A 17,472-nucleotide genomic window follows, 5' to 3' on the forward strand; every position below is an offset into this window, starting at 1 on the left:
TCCATCCATCCATCCATCCAACGTTCATCCATCCATCCATCCATCCATCCATCTTTCTGCTGAAGATGTCTGAATGGAACAGGAACAAACCTTCAGCAGTTCTGTGTAAAAAGTTAGAGAAAGTAAACTAAAGTCCGATGCAGAGAACTCAGGTTAGTTTGAGAGAAACTTGGTGAAAAGAAAAGAACAGAACAGAGATGTGTTTCTGATGGACTCTGAGGGTAGAAGTATTTCTGTTTTGTTCAGTTGTCAGCATTCCTCCACGTACTCCTCCAGCTTTGTTTGTCCACAAAAAGCTTCCGGTTTCCTCATTTAATCCCCGTCTCCTGTAGTCCCGTCATGTCTGACACCCGTTCTAACCTTTTCTCTGAAAATTTTTCTGTTCAAATTTAGAAGGCTTTACCTATCGGCTCCCAGCATTTTTGAAAGAGGCCAAGAAAGTTCAACCAAAAGCAGAAATAATGAGAAAAAACACAAATTTGAACTGTCAAACTGCAGGCTTACTATATACAACATAAACATTATGATAGACTGCCCCATCTAAACAAACACATGTGCACCAAGATGAGAAAATAATGCTAAATAATGCTGGTAATTTAACATGTTATATATGGGATTAAAAAGTACATCAACTGTAACAAAGTGAAGCAATGGTTAAAGCACTCCTTTATTCCTAAAGTAGGTCATGATGTGGAGGATTACTGCTTTACATGGTTTAATATTAACGAGGGATGACTCTCACTCCTGATTTAATCTAAGAGTCAACCGGACAATGATCTGAACTCAAACCGGCTCCTCCTGAATCATTTCCTTGAACTCTTGGAATAAATTAAACCTGCAGCATTCAGTCATATATAGGACTTGAGCCTGAAGGCAGGATTTTGATGTTTTGTAGAACAGTTGGGTGTTTTTGAACTCTTGATATAGAAACTTGACTTTTAAAAGCTTGTGGATTGCTGTATCACAGAAAACTCAGACCTGTGTCAAGTCTGGTCTTATTTGTTTTTTTCTGAGAAGATTTTGAAGTCAAATAAAGAGTATTTCAGACACAGTTCTTATTCTGATCTTGTTCAAATTCAGTAGTTCTGACCAGAGTGAGTGCAGAGTCAAGTTTGAAGAGATTAAAAAGCGGGAGCTCTCATTTTGGAGTCTCCTCTTGTCTTGTTGGTTTGGTTTTACCTCAGAGGACATGTCCAAACATCAGGACATGTGCCTGAAGTAACAAGAACATTGATAAATAATAAATACAAACATTAAGTTAAGGCCTAGCATTCTTTGAAAACTTGCATAATGTGCCTTTAATGTCAGTTTTAGAGTTCGATGTGATCTCATAGGGTGTCAGAGAATATGCTGGAGATGACTCTCAGCTACCACCACAGTCCATTTCAGCTCAGTTATAACCATTTTTGTACCGGTTAATATTGATTAAATCCATCTCATGGTTTATGAGGTAACTTATTTTACTAACAGACAGAAAGAGCGGACCTCAGGTCTAATGTAATCTGTTATTGCTCAGAATCAGCTACTACCACGTCAAATTTCAGGTCAGTATCTGTAAAACAAACTGAGTTCTTGTCATTTTGGGATTTTTAAGAACAGTCGGTGGTGGCGGCCATCTTGAATCAACATTATTCTGTTGTAGATGATCCAATGATCAAACCTTAAAAATAACAGTAGATGTTATGTGACGCCTTGAAATCTTGGATTAGATTTTCTAATTTTCTGAAAGTTTTATTAAAATTGGTCAACTTGTTCCTGAGATGTTGGTAACAAACAGAGACGAGTAAAAACATTATCGCCCATCATTCAGCTTCCAAGGGTGGGCAATGATAGTTATTCATGAAAGTCATGTTTGTGTAAAGTCTAATTTAAATAAAAGCTTAGAGGACTTTTAACGAGTTAGGGTTTAATTGAAGGTCAAACATGAAACGTGAGTCGTTAGATTTTTTTATTTTGAAGAGGAAAACAAGCTGAGTTTCAGATTAAAATATTTTGCTGCCTCTGGCGCTGTGATTTCCACCTCACTGCTCTGATCTGTCCCTGTTTTTCCTCTCCTCGCTCTCCGTCCTACCTCCTTCATTTCACCATCATTTTGTTGTTTCTTTGTGGCTCTTTTTACTGCAGCTCATTGTGTGCGTTTGGTTATTTGGCTGCTGTGTCATGTTTGCTTCGCTGCTCTAAATCTGGAGCATGTGAATGTGTTCATGCATGCTTGTGTTATGAGGTAATCAGCTTGTTTTGTAAAAATGCCTGCAGATCTCTTCCAGTGTGAACCATCACTTTTGTTTCAGTTTATGACTTTGGGCAGCAGGGAGCTTCGTCTTTGCCCAACAACTGAATAACATCCTGGAACTATGCCTTCAGGTAAACCACAGCATCCAACAACACTGAGTGTGTGTGTGTGGGTGGAAGACAACAGGACTGGTAGATGTCACATTTAGAGACAAGCAGAGGCCTTTAAAGCTGCAGATTATTTCTATCAGGAGACGTCCCATAAAGCAGTTAGTTTGGTGTATGAGTCACACACCAGGAAAGACAGTAAAACCCTAAAAAAATAAAGAGAAAAAGTACAAAGCACGCTCATATTTACAGAATAAAAACAGGAGATGGAGGGAAACCGAGGATTAGGACTTAAATCCCAGAGGGAGACGTCATTAGTGCGAAACTATTGAGTGAGCACAAAACAAATTTGAGAAGCAATAAATTAGCAAGTTGGGATTTGAGCAAACAAGGAGCGAGACAGAAGAAGTTTATGGAGTGAGCAAAATCAACAAAGTCTAATAAACAGTTTTATTTTCACTTATTCTGGGGAAATGAAGACTTCGGCTCAGTTTTTCTTCCACTTGTTTGTCTGATTTTTGGTCTTTTTTGTTGTTTGTGAACAGGAGGATAACGCAGCAACTGAACATTTACAGGTTTTATTTATTTATATGGATGTCAGGGTGAGTATGGGACTTTCAGTTTCAGCCAAGTAAAAAAACTAAACATAAAATTAACAAACATGAATTATTCATTTTTAAAATAAAATATTAAGCATTATTTAATTAAGAAAAGAGCAGTTGTAGGTGTTTAATTTCAAGTCTTAGCTGTGCTGAAAATATCTTATCATCATCTCATCTTAGAAAATAAATCATTTATTTTAAAAATAAAAGAAACAAAAGGCTGACGAGGCACAAATGGAACTAAATACAAAGACGCAGCAGCAGTAACCTAAACCAGACAGCAGGGAGACAAACAAACCAGCGAGGGTGGAGGAGATGACCGGGTTTTAAAGGCAGAGGGTCATTAGGTGAAGTGAGCACAGGTGAGTGATAATGAGGAGCAGGTGGAGATGGGCGTGGCAGGAAAACGACAGACTGAGGAGAAGTGAATGATGACAGGAAACAAAGACACAAAGAACAAGAACTGAACTAAGACCAGACTAAAACAAAGATAACTAAATAAAATAAACTCAAATCCTGACATTTTAGACAAAAAGTAGTTTAAAGAACTTCAGTTAACTAAAGTTAATTTCTATACTCAACACATTTGCATTAAACAGTGAAACTCGTGACTCTTCAGCTCTGATCAGAATAAATCCGTTTGAGACATTTTTGTTCCTCCGTCAGTAAATGTGAAATCCTCGGATCGAGCAGCAGATAACAGCTTTTCTTTCTCCTTTTGGATGAAGGGAAGTTCGGTCGTTGTGTTTTTTTTCATTGGTTTTCTTGTGAGCTTTGGTTGTGAGATGTTTATTCATTTGTTTTGAAATCATATCTGTTATTACCTACAGTAATGCAGCGGGTGCCGCCTCTCATTGGTCGTAAATCCCCCACCTGGTTACTTCTGAGCGGAGAGTCATGGATCCTTCGTTCAGACTGAAAGGAACTAAACCGAACAGATTACTAGACGCCTGCAATGACTCAAAACGAACTTACATCCAATCATGCACTAATTATGATGATGATAATAATAATGTTAGCCAAACTGATTATATAATTTCATCTGACTGGTGTTTTTGTTCTTAGCAGGTCTCTTAAACCTGGGCGAGCCGGTCCTCGCTCTGAGACTCCAGCTGGTCCTCCTAACGAGGGCTGCCTGATCTTTCAGGACCTCTGAGAGAAGGAGCAGGTTGTTTCTTCCCAGGCAGGTCATGCTCATTATCCTGGAGGAAGGCTAATTTGTGAGGGGCGAATGGACAAACAAAGGTGTTTGTTTTTTTTCACGTCACAAACCCACAGTCAGCACAAGGTCAGAGGTCATGGTGTTTATCTGCCATCAGAAGACAAAAAAAAAGGTAAAAATACACTTTTCTTATTTGCATATATTTGCTTATTTTAGTTTGTTCTGGCTTGATGCAGGTCTAGCCTTAAATAAGAAGCTCCTTTTGTAGATGCTGACATCCACAAAATGTTTTAATTAGATTTTTTTCTGCAAGATTATGTTTATTATTTCTGAACAAAATGAATCCTTTTCTTCTGCACAAACACTGAGTAACCTGAAAGCCACTTATCCTCACTAATATCTCCACTTTGCTGCTGTTCTCCTTCACTTTAATGAGTACTTTTACATTCCAGCTTTTAAAACAATTAGAGCAACAATCAACAAATACAAACTTCACCAAAACCAGAAACTTTAATAAGAAACTAAAAGGGCTAAGACAATCTTTATAAAGTACAAACATCAGAAGTCCCTTCAAACTTGAAAAGAGGACAAGAATAAAGTGATGTTGAAAATGAGTGTTTTCGGTTCCAGAGAGTTGGAATCCCCTGTGACTGAGTTGATTACAGCCTCCTGAAAAGACTCATTAAACATGAGTGAGGTGCTGCCTCACAATGTGCGTGTTGTCAGATGTGTTGTTTACTGCCATCATAAAGGTTTGATTGAGTTTTACAAAAGGCATGTAATCATATACCGCAGGGGCTGGAATCAAAGCACACCTGGAATAAATGGAAGGCCTCCACACACATATATTAAATAAACTCTGTTATAGTCCATTCATCATCGTCCCTTTGTGCTCCGTTCTGAGCTGTAATTGCTTTGTGCAGCTGGGAGGGAGGGTCTAATGATACAACTGTGACTGGAGAACTTTGTGAAGATACATTCTGTGGTTGTATTTTATTGTCTAATGTCTTTAAAATGTGCGCAAGGTGCAGCAACACTGTATGTATCGGTGAGCGTGAGGTCTGAACTGTGCAAAGTGTTGCAAACTGTGCAGCAATTCAGGACTTTAACAACGGAATAATCAAAACAAATGATCTCTTTCATCACTGTTGTGTTTGTGCATATAATGCCAATAAAACCAAAAATATAGTTTTATTTATACTGTTTATGTAAACATGCTCAAAAGAAATGTTGCTAATAATGCAAAACTTCTTTTTCTGTCAAATCTAATCAAATTAAAACTTTTTGGTTCTTCCTCAGCCAATATCAGTAACAAAGTTTCTTTTATATATATATATATATATATATATATATATATATATATATATATATATGGGCCCCTCAACTCTCCCGTTTCTCAGTTTTATTTAAACATTTTGCTCCACAGTTTGTCTAATTACCTCGATCACAAATTGGTACAACAGTTTTGTTTTCCTAAATCTATCATTTTGTGCAATCAGTCAGCAGCTGAAACAAGCACTCTGAAACTAGGAGAAAACAGAATTAGGAAAATAAAAGATGTTTGTTGTCGTTTTGTCATAATAATCTTGCGAGGGTTGGAAGATTGTAAAGACTGTTCGTGGAAGAGTCAAACAAATAAAAACATTTTAGAAAAGTTTACTGCTGGGAGTCAAAGAGGATAAAGTTACTGATCAAACAAGGTTTTGTGTTAAAGCAGCAACATGGAGAGCAGAGAGTGGGTTTAAACGGATCAGACGGAGCTTTTCAAGTCACTGTCATGAGGTTTATAGTCAAAGGAAGAGCAGACCTGTACAGATAAGACTGAATAACCAACAAGGACACACTGTATCCACAAAGGCTCCTTTATCCTAAAGTGTTGACACACATTTAAACTTCACTACAAACACTCAGTACGTCGTTTAGGAAAGAAGAAGACATCCATTTGATATCTCATTCAGAAGTATGGACGCAGTGGGCTTTTTAGGCAGCAGAAATGTTCAAACATGAGGCTCCTAATCAGAACGGGACACACATCGGGGCTTTTAATAAAGGCATGGATGAGGCCATTCATCAAAGATATGGGCACACTGAGTCCTGTTATCTGAAAAGGTGCTGATGTCTGCTGCAATGTAAACACAAATGCGTTACAGGCTCTTTGTCAAAGGTGTCCACACACGCTGAGGAAGATGCTAAAAACGCTGTTAGCGCGTCCAGACCAGCCATCTCAGGTATGCACATGGCATGCATTTTTTATCTTACTCTCACCTAAAGTGTAGAATAAAAGGACAGTCATGGTTCAAATTAAAATCTAGGGTAATGCGGTCTCATCATGTGATGCAAAACAAAAGAAACTTTAACAGGACAACACTTTTGGACTTATAGACCAGGTTTTCACAGGTTTTCTGATGAAAGTGGGCTCATTGTCTTTATTTATTACAGAAAAAATAATTCAGCAAAATATTATCGATATTCATTTTATTATTAATCTACAACTCCAGATCCGGACCTAAAGCCAAGACTGTCTGGATCCAAAATGAAGGTTTTCTGCCGTTATAACAGCACAGAGAGAGAGAGAGAGAGCATGGGGTGAGCGAGGAGGGGAGGGAGTTTATCTGTATGCTAGGTGTGAGAATGACGGAGACAGAGGATAATTAGCTGTAAAAAGCTTCACTTCTAGCAGTAAATGTTTAGTTTAGGCTGCAGTAACAACACTAAATGCTACAAGTCTTCCAGCCACAGCTGCCAGAGTCGGTGACGAGCTGCAGGTTTGTCCTTATCAGGAACTCAGGCAGAGAAGAAGGTGTTTATGTCACATCGCCATGGAGTTATTTAAATTTGTAAGAAAGACATGTAGATCTTAGAAAACAGAGTTTTCAAAGATGAGTGGGCGGAGAAATATACATTTATTTCGTCCTCGCCGTGTGAGTGCTTCCTCAACAATAACTAGTAAAAAGTTCAAATCGTTGCCACTTAAAAACTGAACTGCCTTCAAAGGTCAGCTACTCCATCTGACAACATTTTATTTAAGGTTTAAGCTTCTTATTGAAGACAGAAGGAACATTTTCCACACCAGGTGAGTCTGTATCAGTGCTGTGTCCTGTTGCCTTTAACTTCATTTAATAGGTTTAGGTTTATTTCTTTCAAAATTTCTTATAAAACTACAAAGCACTTTAAGTTTTCCTGTCAAAGACTTGAGGGCCTTCAGTTCACAAGCAAACAGCATAAAGTAAATTTAAGAAATGAAACTTGATTACTGCTGTTTGTTCTGAACCTTTGACCTTATCTAAAAGTCTGATTTCAACCTTTGACTATAATGTTTAACAACTCCTCATCTACGAGTTTTATTTGAAAACTCCAGGTTGAAACGTCTCCATGTTTTCCCTTGGTTTATTTATTTATTTTTTTTGGGGGGGAGCTTTAAACCCTGAATTCTGCAGAGGCTTTTATTCATTTTTTACTGAACTTAAAAGGTTCTAATCAGGATAAAATTGTTAAATTCTTGCAGGACTTCTACGAGAGGCCATGATGGAAAAAATCTAACAAAGAGTCACTGGTTGCCATGGTGATTCAGCAGATGACAGACAGGCATTGTTTCTCAGGTGTTTCATCTGATAAAGTCTCAGTTTTTTCCTGCTTTCTCTAAAGTTTGTCTAAAACTTTCTGATTTCTTTGAATTTCTATATTTAATACATAAAAACATCTCTTTGCTCATTCCTTTTGTCATTTGCAGTTCGGAGAGCTCATGAAGACAAAGCACAAAGGAAAAACTTCAGAAAAACTTTGCTCATGATTTGCTGCACAAAACCAATCAAGTTAAGTGAAGCAAAGATAAAAACCACTTTACCAAATTATACCTGGAGTTTCCTTTAACTTGTTTTTTTCTATAAACAGCTACCCTGTCAAGATATCTGTCTGCTGAGGTTTCTGCACGTTTAACTCAGAGGCTTGCACTGTGAGAGGCTTTAGGAGTTTTAAAACCCGTTTTTTATTTAAATGTTTTACACATTGAGTAAACGTGACGCTGGTCTGAAAGCTGAACAGGTTTCTCACACTGAGCTGTAAATGAGTCCGTATGACGAGACACTGAAGCAACAACAACTAAACATAAAGAAGAAATTATTAGTTCTCAAACAGCTCAACAGGAGTGAAACTAACAGGAAAGTGCCTCAAAGCTGCAACGGAAAATCTGAGATACAAATATGAGAGTTTTTTTTGTTAACCTCCCGCATTTCTTCTCCGGACTCGCTCTGACGACACGCAGGAGATGTGTTTGATTAATGAGTGTCCTTGAAAAGAAAGGAGGCCTTCGGGGATGGGATGGAACTAATTAACAAGTTGAAAGATTATATTTACACAGGGTGAGTGAGCACAAGGATCGGTCTGTGAGTAAAGTGCACGAGAGGCAGCTTAACATGGGAAAAACGCAGCTTTGAGTAAAACAAGTAAAACAATCAGACTTAAAGACGGATTCAACAGAAAAATACCTTTTAAAACAAAACTTTGATTACCATGCAATGTCAAACATCCCAAGAAGAAAAGAGATGATGTTTAAACTGGTTTTAAATAAATTTAATGTAATTAAATATAAAAAGATCTTAATGAGCCAAAAAGCTCAGAAGCAACAAATAATAAAAATGTCAAGAAATCAGCAAAAATACAAAAGTTTAAAGTTTGTGTTTAAAATAAGGAAGAAAAAAACAAGAAAAAACCTAAATGAACAAAAAAGAGACTAAGACAAATAAGAGGATTAGATTAGAAAGAAAACTGGAGATTAAAACAACTTAAAGGAGATAAAAAAGATTAAAAAGAGAAAATCTGAAGCTTCTAATACAGTGAAAATATGAAATAAGTTCTCCTAAATGAAGCAACTTGGCATTATTTCCTAAATAAAATGTAACTATGTGTGCTTCACTGTCTGTTAGCAAAATATCTCATGAGCCACGGGACAAATTTTGATGAAACACTCAGAAAATTATCACTGGATGCACATCTACAGCTGAGTCAAGATGGCTGCCTCACCTACGTGGTCGTAGCTGAGAGTCATCACATCCTCTGACAGCAAACAGATCCACTTCGGCACACAACGCGGCGGGCGACATGCATTCCTTCAAGCAATGATAGGTTATAATCTGTTTATAAGAACCGCAGTCTGATGGAAAAACTACTTTAATATATTAACAGAATTTAACTTCTATTCGTTTTTGTTTAATAATTAAAAGATAACAAGCTGAAGAAGCAATGTGGTGACAAAATGTCACAAAACTTGTTTACAAAGAACAGAAATCTTCATGTTTTTCAGTTGAAACTGTTAAAGTGGTGAGATCAGGAGCTCTTCTCCTCCACAGACAGTAAAACGTCTGAGACGCACAGATTTAATCCAGCTGAGCTCCGATTCTTGTTTCCAAAAACCTGAAGATGTTCTCCCACATCTACCTGACCTCTGACATCTTTACACAGAGGTCGAAATCAGGAGAAGTCCAGAGGAGACGTAACAAGGAACATGAAAAGAAGCTCAGGTAAAAAAAAATAAAGTGGTTTTGCTCAGTGAGTTCAGCCGGACGCATCAGTCCAAGTTCTGGTTCTGGCCTCCAGCAACCAGCAGGTGTCTCTGAGTGTTTGTGCTGACTGGGAGGAAAAGTTCTGTTGAAGAACTTCCACTGATGGAATAACAAACTTCACACACACACACACACACAGCTACCATCTCTGCACCGAGGGGAAACGTGTAAAGAAGCTTTATTAGCCCAGAAAAAGATGAAAAAAGGCTCATTTTCAAACCAGACACATGAATTTCTAGTTTCCTTTAAAAGGCTGTGAGTTACCTCCTCCAGAGAAGGGCAATCATGTCATTTCCTGTTTGTGTATGAGTGTGCACATGTTCATTTGTCTGCAAAATGTTTGCAAAATCCCTCTGAACTACAGGAGAGATTTTACAGAAACTCTCAGAAGTTAATCACTGGATGCTAATTAACTTTATCAAACACCAACATGCTGAAAACACTTTTATTGAGCTAACATTTAGTATCAAATAATTAATACTTCTACTACTAATTGCTCTTTTAAAAGATCTTTTATGTGTTTTCTTGTGTTTGTTTACCTGTTTACTTTGTTATACTTTGTGTTACATTTTATATATAAAAAGTGTTTTATAAATAAAGTTTGATTGATTGATTTACAATAAAAGTAATCTCAGGACAATACATTAGTAGAAAAACAAGTCAAACTGAAAATCTAATTCAGATCAAATTAAATGACAGTCAGTTCATTCAGTTATAATATAATGCATTCACAAACAGGAGATTATGAAATGACAATTAGTTAAAGATTTCTAATTTTTACTTTGTAACATAGGAAGAAACCTGCAGCAGAACCATCCTGGAGTTTACTTCTGTTACAAAAAATGTCTTTATTTTTGAGTCCTTGTTGGAAGTTAGAAAAGCTTCAGTGTTTAACCAGGCTGCAAACATGTTTCATTCACTTTTAAAATATTGTAATCACTGACGATTTGCACATTTTGTGCAAAGAAACAGAACGACCACAGGTTTCCTCCAGGAATAACTCTGACTCACATCGTCTTATATCTCCGTCTCTGACACATATTTTGTATTCATTTGTTCTGTGTCCTCATCGTTGGGAATCCATTCAGATCAATTCTTTCCAACATCACACAGCCATATTAAAAAAAGCTCTCTTTGCTGTGGAGCTTTTGACGGTTTTGCTTGCAGATAACGAGTCTGGCTGTCGAACAATAGTGATGAGCAGGAGCGCTGAACAAAAGCCTCTCAGTCAGTGACAGATTTTAGCCTGGTGCTAATGGGAACCAACACTCTGAGGCCTAAAGCACACAAGAAAAACCATCATCTGCACTCATTCTGCGCAGAAACCACAGGGGATGAATAAATGAATGAGACGGAGAGAAGCGCTCGGAAAATAAAGGAGGATTTAATAAACGCAATGGAGGCAATAAATTGGTGAAGACTGTTATTACAGCTTGTATTCTTCTAGGTTTTGATTTCACTGCTCTTGGATGAACAATAAAACACAGAGATTATTTATTATCAAGACATGTTTCCTCTTTGCTCAAAGAATCCTCTGCCTACTTCCTCCCACGCTCGTTTGTTAAGAAATGTTGGTCTACGGAAATGAAGGGTAGCTGTTATTTTCACATCTGTCAACATTTTCTATGACTGCAGTACACATGGTGGGAAATTAAATGTAAAGAGCAAATCAAACTATAATAACTGAACTCAACGTCATGTTGTTGCAGAACTACAACTCTTATTCTTTTAACCTTAGCAGCTGAATAATAACTGAATAATAAGGTACTTTCAGATAGATGAGCAATCATGTAACTGTGTCTGTGTGGTTCTGTCTGTCTGCAAAATATCTCCTAACCCCGTTAATTCAGACTAATAAGCTCAGGCTGGATCCATCTGACCATAAATATTAGTGAGGCAGACATTGGCTTTGGTTCCTGGATCTCTAAACACAGATTTTACAGTTTATCTGACATTTGCTGTCATACAGCTAAGGTTTATGATTTATAAATATATTGCCTCCTGCAGGTCAGGATCCATGAAACACTGGGGTCTAATAATTAAATCAGAGAGATGGCAGCTTCCTGCCCCGTCAAACGGGGACACAGTGTGGACGGGACAGGGACACCAGCTCCTTTCTCCACAGTCTATCTGCTGAAAGGTTCTATAGTCAGAACTTTTTAAAATCCTGAATATAAAACAGAAACAACAGGATTTTATAAAACTTTTTTTGACAATGTATTTGTATAAATTGTATTTATTTGTTATTTGTCACTGGAATAAAAGATAAATAATACTTTTCCTGACTACATTGCAGCAGTTTGCTAAATGTCTCAATTTTCTTCTTCAGAAATGCAAATACCTGCAGCAAGTCAGGATGTTTCATTTGCAAACGGTTCTGGCCTTGGAGAATCAGATGCTTTTCGCTCAGGCAGTTATTTGCACAAACATGGGAGGCTTTTCCTCTAAATGCAGCATTATACCTCATTTAAATATTGGTAAACTGAGTCAGCACTGACAGACTGCTGCTGAAAGCAAATTCAGAGGCAGAAAGTTCACTTTGTGAATTAGATTGAAGTGCAAAATTCTAAATTACACCCAGAAAAAAAAGAAAGAACAGGTAAACTGTGTAAATTTGAGCCTCTGTTATACATGCATTTCAGTATTTTTACACAGCTCTGTTTCCTGTATGTTACCAACACAACAATCCAACAGTGTCCACACACACACAGAAAGACCAACACGTCTCGTGCAGAACTCTTCAGCCACGTCATCGTGTCACACAGCAGAGTCTCTTGTTTGTATTTCTCTCATACATGAGTCCTTCCACATCAGAGGAGATGAAGTTGAGCTCTTACCTGAGCTGAGATTGTTGTCTGAGGGTGTGGATGTCAGTGTGTGTTCATGATCCATTTATTTATCAAAAAAGACGCAGCTGTTTCACTGCTGGGACTGAAAGAGGAGACAGGTCTCTGCAGCCCACATCCAGCGTGGGCTCGGACCTCTGAATAATCAGACGCTCTAATAGGTTTAGCTTTGATTTCCCTCTGAATTAAATCAAGTGTTACATTTAAACACCACTGCACATGGAGACCTACCTGAAGAAGAACATATTCAGGATTTCTTTCTTAAGAGGAGCCAATCAGGACTAGCTGTGAAGTGATGACTGGATCTGATCTGCAACAGAAAGGAAAGAAAGATTTTATGGTCAGTAATTCACTCGTTTGTAAAACTTTCATAGTCAAAGATGGCAGGTGAGATAACAGCTCTGAGGCATGTTGGAGAGAGAAATTAAACATCAACAGAAGATATTCAAATGACTCTTGGAGTATTGAGTTATTTTCTGAATCCATCCTACGAACCTCTGCTGGAACTAAAACCACCTTCACTCTCAGTTTAATCAGAGGTTTCCTCTGCAGATGTTAAAATGTTCAGGCCATCTTAAAACAAAATAAAACAAAACCAAACCAATGGAACCATTCATTCATGACATGGAAATGGAGAGAAGTGTTTAGGAACTCTTATAAATGTTGGCAGATCAGTCTAAGTTTAATCATCCCTTCATTACAACAAACAAATAATAAAAAAGTATTTTCAACTTTATTCAATCTTTTTTAAATGTATGACTTCAAAATCCTGCAACACAGAACCACTGACCTGAGATCAGCCAGCAAACACGACTTAAAGAAAGTTGATTTGTTTATGATTGGAGAACAAACACAAGAAGACTGAAGATATTTAGTTATTTCATAATAATCTGCTTTACTTGTGGAAAATTCATACTTAAAATGTTTAACGTATAATTTTTACTGTTTCTCCATTTTCAGGAATGATCACGTTTTTAACATTTAATGAACTGATTCATGTCTTCATCTGTATCTAAAAGAACCCAAAATGTAATTTTGAGTTCACATAAGTGATGAATGTGCACATAAAATAACTTTAATTCAAAGTGGCAAAGTGTCTTTTTTATCCCTGTTGATGTCTGACTTCATCACTACAGTTTCACAAATGCCTTTATAGTATAACAATCTAAAATAAACTATGTTAACTGAAGCTAAAAAGTTAAGGTAAGATGAGTTTAGCTGAACTAAAATATGATAACTAAGCCAAGGTGAGAAAGGTAAAATAAACTGAGGCACACTAAGCTAAGAAATAAGAAATAAACTAAACTAAGATAAAACGTATCTACAACAATAATAAGTGATATGTGTTTAATAAATGTTTTAGTAATGGATGACTTCTCTCAATCCATGCTGTTTTCTAAATGAAAACCCTGTACATATATATATCTGTGTCACGCAGGTCCAGTTTGTGTTAGATTGTGTTGAAACCAAGCGACGCGGTGACAGAAGCTGGGATGGCAGCTCAGTTCCCTTCAGGGACATCCAGGACTCAAATGTAGGTCAGAGTCCAGCAGTGGGAGGCTGTTGGTTTGAATCATTCACCAAATGGCAGATGTCATGCAAACTCACAATGCACGTCTAAAAACAAAACAAACAAAACCAATAAAACATGTGACAGAAGAACCACCATGATAAGGAGGTGGTGGTTTTAGCTCAGATGTGAACCGTGCTCGGATGTGAAGAGGGAAACCTGCAGAGGGATTTATCAGATCTTAAAGAACAGACCAGTGGAGATCTGAAAAGCCAAACCTGACTGGTCTCACGTTACGTTTAACAGCAACACCTCACCCTCCCACTGCTGTCAGTCAAAATCAGTCACAATATCGGCTCACAGCAACATTTTAAACCTTTAAATTAGTCTTTTTCATATTTCTTCCAATCTGGTGACTCATTCAGGTTAGGAGTCCAAACATCAGGGCCTGAAATAGACCTACAACCGTTTCTGACTCTGAAGCCAAGTTGGAACAACTTTTGCATGTATTACATGAAGCACACTGGCTTTGAGACCAATTTCCCTTCAAGTTACGATATTTTCTCTGTTCCTATCTGCTGTGGAGGGCAAAAGTCTTCTGGATGATAATGAAAAAGGATTATGAGATTATAAATCAAACAGTAAATTTTCTGGATTGGAAAGAAAACAGCTGAAACGAATTGGATTAGAAGACAGAGGAACACTTAAATCAGCATGACAGAGTGAGATCTTGTCAGAAGTTCAGATCTGATTCTCTTCACTGCGCCTCGACTATCTGACATCTGAAGCAAACATCAGCCCTCGTCTTCAACACCCAGCAGTTGTTAGTGAATCAGAGTCTAGCTCCTCCCTAAGCGCCGTTTACTGATGTCGATGATTGCACACAACAACAACAACACGGACACATCAGTCTTAAATGAGCAGGGCTGGATGGTGAAGTGTGAGCTCCAAAAGGAGCCACAGAGGCCAATATGTCTGGTTAATGAGACTGGGGTTCAGAGGTGGGCGGCATCGCCTTGTGGGAAGGACTCTGCTGCTGTTCTGGTCTTAATACGATGAGATGTGAGAGATAAGTGGCTGGGTGAGAGTTAGTCAGGCTTTGTTGCTGGCTCAGCCGTCCTCTGGCTGTAATCTGCTGCTGCAAACAGGAGAGGAGACAAACGTTCAGCCCTGCTGGTCACAACAGGACTCGTCTTTTTAAAGACAATATACAGCAGTTGTACTGTCTGTTAGGAGTAAATAACTGTTGCCTGACATGCTGCAGCAGAACTGCATGATATGATACAACGACAGTAATGCTTAGTATTAAAGTTCACTGATCTCTCCATCCATCAACACCAACAACCACCTGATGTCAATTTCATTATAAATTTAGTCAAATTGATGTATTTTCTTGCAAACTGTGTTTCCACCCAGTGACCAGCAGTCAGAGCCCAGTGAGAGTTGAGAAATATAATCAAACTTTGATTGCCGGACATAAATCGTTCCTCTAATTTATCTTTTCTTTAAGTCAACATCTAAACTTTATGACCAGATTTCTACCATACTGATAACATTCTCGTCGCCTGCAGATTTATAAAACAAAACTACCATGTTATAGTAATGGGTAAATTTTTATACCACTCTAACTATAACCAAACTAATAAATCTTCCAGCAGTAGTACATATATATACTCCATGCTACTACATTTGTCCAGGACTGATTTAAAAGTGTTTTGTGTAGACATGAAAGAACAACATGGATATCACATGCAGATGTTGTTGAAAAGCTGCAGCGTGTTTGAGTCTGCTCTTGATACCATCAGTGCTTATTCTCGAGCACCCAGAGTACAGATTCTGACAGCAGTGTGTGTGTGTGTGTGCAGCTTGCCATCTAAACAACCGAGCAGATAGTCGAGTTGTCCAAGATTAAAGAGCGTCTACGTGCTCAGAGCTGATCTTTCTCTCTCTGTCAGAACGAAACAACAACCATCATTGTTTTCTTTGTCTTTTAACTCTTCATTTTTTTCCATCTGCAATAACAACACTGAACAGGAGAGAAACAGTCTTTGATAATCCAGCTTCAAAACTCCTGTTGGTTTTAGTAATCAAATCAGCAAAAAGGAAACTTGTTTTTTCTTTAACTAAACTCAAAAACACTTTAACAGTTTAAATTGTGTAAAATATTGTATTAAAACCAATACGACACCAAATACTGACACTTGAGTTAGTGAAATATAGCTTCCCTGCTTTTGACATTCCTAAAGTCATGTCTGTGATTGGTGGAGCTGAGCATCTGTAAAAATGAAAAGGTAACAAACAGATAATTGTCTCAGGAACCATGTATGATCATTCCTCTCACGTTGTGACATATCAAAAGTGTGAATATCTAAGAAGTCAGACTGAAATGTAAAAAACTACAACAAACTGGTAGAAATACCTTTGGAAATATTCATAGACTGAATTTTTAGTTAAGATTCAAGGAAAGAAAAATAACTTTGGCAGTTGTATAATTCAACAAAGGACTTTAATGTCTGCTGAACAACTAAAACCCCCCCTGTCCCCAAAGTGTTAGTGTATCTTTTCCTCCTCATTTAGAGCAGATTTCATTTTAAGAGCATTTCCGGCTGTGGGTTCCTTTCGGTCTCTGTTGCATTAAGACAAACCCTACTCCTCTCTACTCTATTTTCTTTTTTTTTCTGATTTGACCATCCATGACCTTCAAACCTGAGCGGTAATTCCCCAAAGGACAGAGGAGGCGAGCCAAGAAGAGGAGGAAGGAGGACAGTGAAAGGACTGAGTAAAAGGCTGACATGAACATTTCTCATTTTAGCTTTGAAACAAAGAACATTTCATGTTATTACAAGTGTTAAACCTGCCAGCAAACAAACAAAATCACAAATACTGATCACTTAACATGAAAAGGTTCTATATAATAATAATAAAAACATTTGTACTAAATGTAATCTCAGCTTCTGCCCACATTACTGCTGCAAGAACAGTTTGTGTTTCCTGTTTGGCATCCATAAATGACTTTCACTGTAAATTAGGGCTCCATAAATACATTTAAATGAACTGAATTAAAAATATTTTTCTGCCTTTTAAAGGGAAGCATTTACTTTGATACAACTAACAAACTGATAATTATTTGAAAGGCAGGAATTTATCTGAATAATTTGACACTTTGGAAAATGGTGACATTCAAAGATGGAACAGCTTCTCTTGTGTCAGAGAAAAGGACAAACTTTTCTTTTTGTTTGTAAAAATACGCTCAAAGGTTGATTTAAACCTCCAACCGTTTTGCTGCGTGAAGAGTGTTAACCACTGCACCAACGGGACATCAAGTTTCAATCCACTACACATTTTTATCAAACTTAATAAAATGATAATATCATAAAAAAAGTCCTGAATATAGTTGGCAATGTTAGGAATGATAGAGTAGACAAACAGGATGGAGCAGGTCGGATGGAGCAGG

General features: G+C 37.6%; 1 protein-coding gene across 2 annotated transcripts in view; it reads right to left on the bottom strand.

The window, feature by feature from the left end:
* si:cabz01090165.1 (uncharacterized protein LOC100333421 homolog) overlaps nt 1-17,472 on the bottom strand; it is a 304,518-nt gene that overhangs the window by 86,951 nt on the left and 200,095 nt on the right. For both annotated transcript variants that reach the window (XM_017431082.3, XM_017431081.3), the window contains exon 5: nt 12,740-12,818. The gene's annotated coding sequence lies outside the window, so the exon portion shown is untranslated. The remainder of the gene's footprint in view (nt 1-12,739; nt 12,819-17,472) is intronic.

Source organism: Kryptolebias marmoratus, linkage group LG2 (assembly GCF_001649575.2).
Source record: "Kryptolebias marmoratus isolate JLee-2015 linkage group LG2, ASM164957v2, whole genome shotgun sequence".
Classification (NCBI taxonomy): Eukaryota; Metazoa; Chordata; class Actinopteri; order Cyprinodontiformes; family Rivulidae; genus Kryptolebias; species Kryptolebias marmoratus.